General features: G+C 34.6%; 1 long non-coding RNA gene across 1 annotated transcript; it reads left to right on the top strand.

Moving 5' to 3' along the window:
* The first annotated feature begins 238 nt into the window (after positions 1–238).
* On the top strand, positions 239–3,643 carry LOC113340771. The gene is made up of 3 exons (XR_003355636.1): positions 239–2,107; positions 2,693–2,774; positions 3,404–3,643. It is a non-coding gene; the product is annotated as an uncharacterized LOC113340771 (long non-coding RNA).
* Positions 3,644–6,004: the final 2,361 nt, after the last annotated feature.

Raw genomic sequence — 6,004 nt, 5'->3', positions numbered from 1 at the left:
TCAGGACAACCTATTTTTGTACACTTAGAATATATGTAAGGGCATTGCATCAAACTATAATTATTCGTATTATATAATGAGAAAACTTTTTTTTTTCTAAATCATATAATTTTACTACTAAAAATTATCCAATAATTCAACTAGCCAAGAAATTCCAAGGCCTAGTTTTATAACACTCAAAGGAAACAAAAAGCAATACAAAACTTTTTACATTTTCTTTTTCAGTAGAATCTAAAGTACTTGGTATTCTCATCTTCCATACTTCTTACAAAGTTTGGTTTATTCTCATATCTCACAATTTCTCCCATGCTCAAAGTAGCTACTTTTTGGGCAATCTTATCTGCTGAAAAATTTGCTTCTCTATAAGCATGCCTGAAATATACCCTTCTCAGATGAGAAATTACTTTCTTCCATATGTTAAGAATCATCCAAGAAATTTTATTACCTGTGAAAGCCTTCAAAAAAGCCTGAGAATCTAGACTGAAACATACATTCAAGAATGACTTAGATACAGCCCATTCACCTGCCATTACCAAAGTCATCATCTCTGCTACAAAATTTGGTGCAACCATTGCACCCACACATTCACTTTCACTATAATGAGAAAACCTTTCTGTGTAGATACCAAACGAAGAGGAAACCATTCGGATACCACTCATCAAATAAGGTGGGTTGTTTAGTGTTCTCTATTGGTCTTGTCCCTAAACCGGTGGGTTGTTTAGTGTTCTCTATTGGTCGTCCCTAAACCGATTGAAGAGAAATTCATTTTCTCTTTTATTCTTCTCTTTCCTTCTTCTTCTTTTCCTTCATCTCTTCTTTGCTTTCTCTGTTCTTCAGTCGAGTAACACTTTTAAGAGTAAATTCAAGAAAATTCGATCGGTGATGTTGTTTATATGAAGGAAGTGTTCATGTATCAGGGAATTAAGAAGAAGAAAGTGCTGATGTGAATCGTGATGAAGAGTAGATAGGAAATATTAGGGTTTCATCTGATTTGAAGTTGTCGGGAGTCAATTAAGTTTATGGGGTCGATGCTCGATGAAACTTAAGAGGGGTTGTTGTTGAATTATCGAATGGAGTCTATTCTGATGAAGAATCACTAAACCAGGTAAATTAGGGTTCTTCAATTTGAATTTGTTTCTTGTAAATTGGATAATAGATGATAAATGTTAGATGGGTCTGTTTAGATTGAAGATGAATCAATTATATGGAGTTTTAATTTCAGCTTAAGTGTGAATTTGGGTTTGCCCTGTTCTTCCCCAATTTGAAATTAGGGTTCGTGGATTCTTATTGAATTAGTTGTTGATTGATTTAGAAAGATGGGTTTGTTTTTAATTAGTGTTTGATGGAGTTGTGGGGTTGTTCTGAAGAAGAAATGGTGAATTAAAGAATGAAGTTAGGGTTTCTGAGATTTGGAATCGGTTTGAGAGAATTTCTAAAGAAGGATTAGAAGATGAAGCTGTTGGTTTAGGGGATTGAATTTAATGATGGTTATGTTGTTAATTGAAGTTTAATTGGATGTCTTGGGGCTGTGTTGGTAGTGAATCGAAGAACTAAGGTTTGAAGCTTTTGAAATGGAGGTTTAATGGTTTATGAATTAAGATGAGGTGTTGAACCAGATCAAGCCAAAGAAGAGGTTAACTCATTTGCTTCAATAACTCTGTTTTGAGGTAAATGTTATTAACAATAAACTTAGTAAAGTTATTTGATTCTTATAGTGAAGTTATGAGATTGTTAATTGGATTAAGAATTTAAATGTTGTAAGAGTTGAGATTGATTTGAGTGTTGATGTTGCTGTGGTAGCTACTGTGATGTTTTTGAATACATGGAAAGGTTTGTTGTAGAGAAAGGGTAATGGTTCTGTTGAGTTGAAGTTGTTGGTGTGACATCAAAGTCACAATTGCTGTGACTTATAGATGTTAAACTGAATGTGTCGTGGTTGGGGATTGCAGGTGTTGTTGTTGAGAGTATAGTTGAGCTGTATAGGTTAGTTATGGCAGTGATGTTTGTTAGAAGTGGTGTTGAACTAAGATCAGTTGAAGTAGTCTTTAACTTGGCCGCAACAGATGGAATATATGTAGAGCGAGTGTTGCTTGTACTGCAATTGCAGGTAAGCCGAGTTTATGATTGTGAACAAGGTCTGAAGTTTTATATAATTTGTATGTGCAATGTTTAAAGTTGATGCTTTATGTTTAATCTAGTTGAATTGAAATAATGAAATAGAAGTTAGTTGTTAGGAAGTCTTAGTTTGAGTCACGAGTATTTTGATGCTTAGTTTGGCCTGAGCAAGGGCATGTACCAGAATCCTGTTACTAGTCTGACTGAAATACCCTGTCTGACTCGGTTATATGACTGAGTCGACTCTCTGTGTTGACTCCGATTTGACTTTGACCAGATGACCAGGACTTTGTCTTTGACTGGACGTTGACCGTTGTAAGACCCTTTTGACCGTCAAGGACCGTTAGTTGACCAGTTGTATCAGGCCTTAGATTAATGGGCCAGAGCAGTGGACTTGGGCTTAGGTTTAGTTTTGTCCTATTTTAATGTGCATGGTCTGATTTAGCTTTTGGTTTCTTCTACAAAGTTGTAGATGTTCATAAGACTTAGTTAATGAGCTTAGAACCATTAGTTAGACTTGTATGAGCCTTGTATGAGCCTTTTGGCTAATCTTTTAGAGTTTCTGGGTGATTAACAGTAAGTTATTAACAACGATCGATTCAAAGGATGAATCAGTGGATCGTGAATCTCGAGGTAGGCGTGGCTTGTCAGCAAAAGAGGTGGGAATACTTTAACTCTTTTGTGACCATTATTGTTTTCTTTTACAAAAGTTTACGTTTATCAAACTCATGCATTATTTGGTTGTGTTTTTCATGCATTGTTTAATTTTAATTACGAAAGTTCTGTTATTTCTTTTAATCTTTCCATTGTTTGGAAAGGAAGTGTAATGTTTGGTTTATCTTTTATGAATTGTTATGGGAAATAAGAATTTCCTTACGTGGTATATAGGATATGCTCCTTCATTTATACTTTCATGCATATTTGGGTGTGTAATTGTCACCCAAGTTATCTAGGTGTGTAATTGTCACCAATATTACGGGTGTGTACATTCACCCACAAACTATCGAGGTGTGTAATTGTCACTGGTATTACGGTGTGTAAATGTCACCACATAAATAATGGTTGGTGTGTAATTTTCACCAATCCGGTGTGTAAATTTCACCACAGAAATAAAGAAGGAGTTAGTTCCATATACATGTTGATTAATTCAATGAATTGGTTTTTCTTTTAATATTTGGGAAAACATGTATTGTTTTCCACATCATGCCGATGTTTGCTTAAAAGTTATATGTTATTCCTACGGGGCACCCCTTTTAGATATGATGTGCTCACCCATTCCCACTTTCAGTTTCAGAGACAGATCAAATTGTGCACGTGACGATAAAGCTTCGAGAAGTTGATTACATTAGTTAGTTAGCTTCCGCTATATTTATTTTTGTATTTATATTTCTGTTTGTAAATTAACTCACAAGTATATATGTATCATCTGAGAGGAGTTCTTGTATATATATTTCTGAGCGGGGCTAGTTTTTGGGTTAAATTTTATAGCAGTTTTCTTAATTGCTTGCTTAAGTATATGTTTTGGATCCTTAGTGCCTCTTTATTTAGTTAATCTCTTGGTTTAGTCAGCTGCTAGCTTTGGGGGCGCTACATCCTTTCACAACTAAAATTCTATAAGTAAGTCTAAATTGATGGCAAATAATGTCAAATCAACATGAAAATTATACGAGATGCTCAAAATACACCCTAATCATCAATAAGAATCTATCAAAATCACCAATTAATTGAAAGAAATCCCAAAACCTTTGAACATCTGTCTATTTCCCAGTGTGCAATCTCTCCTAAGTAGTTCGTTCAATCCTAGTTCTATTTTAACCTAACTCTAAATTGATCACCTCAAGACTAATGTTCTAAGAGTCTATACACAAAACAATTTCATCTGCATCTATGTGGTGAAACATCCAATATGAAATTATCCATATTGTAAGAACACTGCTCGGTCGAACTCGCAAGCGTTTCAATTTCAAGCTTGTTTGTCAAGTTTAATTTCCAAAACCATAAGTCTTGATTTCTAGTATACTTATAGCTATGTCTCGGATTATGATAAAATGTGTAGTTGAGATTTAGACTTCATGGCGTTCATCTATTGAAGACGAAGAACTACTAAGGGGAGCTTGTGGAACTTCATCAACAAAAGTTATGTGGATACTTGAACTCATCTATCACTCATAAGTCTATTTCTATTCTATCTCCTATTGAGATAAAAGTCGTATAGCTATATAGGCTTTATATTATACACGTTTGATATTTTAACTCACTTACAATATTTTTCGAAATATGTATTGGTAAGCTTTCACTTTAACCAAGTTCATCTTTATTCTTGACGAAAGTCAAAATATGATCATGTGAAATCGGCTGATAACATTTTACATGATTTGTGTGAGACAGTCATTTGATGTAGACTCGGAACGTTTCGTATTGATCTATTGATCACTTGAAATTGCTTTGAAGCTAATAATTTGTATGAGACATCTATTCCCGTCTTCCAAGAATGTTCAATGATTAAAATGGAGTTTAGAACAATTAACCATTGATTGGATATAACACAGTATGCGTACGTATATGTTAACTTTGCAAGTTATTCCAAGTCTGGGAACCATAGTATGCATACCCGTATGCGTACTAGTTTAATAGTTGAAGTCCGGGAACTTAGTATGCATACCCGTATGCGTACCAGATTAACAGTTCAAGTGCGGGAATTCAACTGAGTTTGGTCATGTACTACAGTATGCGTACCCGTTCGCATACTAGCGAACCCAGACCAAGTCTGGCTACGTAAGTATGCGTACCCGTTTGCATACTTGAGTGGGTTAAGTTCTAAAATCGGTTTGTTCATGAACAAATATATTTATATAATAAGGAATGCAATCTTTTGCAAATCGTGGATATAATGTTTATGAATTGATTCGAGTGAATCAAAATCGATTTTGCTTCAATTGTGCCTTGTATACTTTTATGAGAATATAAACAATTGAACAATTCTATAACTAGTTTCATTTGAACTAGTTGTGATTAAGATGAAAAAGGTTGATATAAAAGTGTTCATATGGCTAACTTCGGTTAACGATTGTTGAGCCAACAAGGTGTACACGTTTAGGTACGGTTACCCTTATCTGAATGAAGTCACATTTCATTTGTGTATAACAAGCTAAGTTCGATCTAACGGTTGAAAGATATTAGTTTGAATCTAATCAGATTTTCATATAACAGTGATATTGAATGCTTTGTTACCAAGGTAACATTGATTGCAAACCCTGATATGAAGACTACACAAGGGAGAACTCTAGAAACTGAGAAACCTAATCCCCACTCCTCATGTGTGATACTAGTTACAACTAGAGTCGATTCTCCTTTAACATAGGTTTTTCTAAAACCATTATAGGTTAAAAACTTAAATACTTCATTGGGATTCTAAAGACAAACCGAACTATTTTCTCTTTAGTTGCGTGTTCTGATCTTACTTTGTTCTATTGTATTGAATACTATCTTCTCTAAGATTTGCTCGATATTCCATCTCCGATAGGTAAGATAAAAAGTAGTCACAAACATCTTCGTCTCATCGTTTGTGATTCCACAATATCTTGTTCCGCTTACATACGGTTAAGATCATTGTTAGGTGATTGATATTACTAGGATGTTCTTCGGGAATATAAGTACGGTGTATCAATTGGTTCTTGTTCACCTTGATTCATCAAAAGACAAAAAAAAAACTCGTAGGTATTTCTGTGAGAGACAAATTTATCTATTCAATAGACTTTTCTGTGTGAGACAGATTTGTTTATCAACTCTTCGACTTTGGGTCGTAGCAACTCTTAGTTGTGGGTGATATCAGCTAAGGAATCAAGTGTGTAGAGTCCTGCTGGGATTCAGGGGCGTAAGGAACGCAAAT

The sequence above is a fragment of the Papaver somniferum genome, unplaced genomic scaffold (assembly GCF_003573695.1).
Source record: "Papaver somniferum cultivar HN1 unplaced genomic scaffold, ASM357369v1 unplaced-scaffold_23, whole genome shotgun sequence".
Taxonomy (NCBI): domain Eukaryota; kingdom Viridiplantae; phylum Streptophyta; class Magnoliopsida; order Ranunculales; family Papaveraceae; genus Papaver; species Papaver somniferum.
This window is presented reverse-complemented; position numbering and strand designations above follow the sequence as displayed.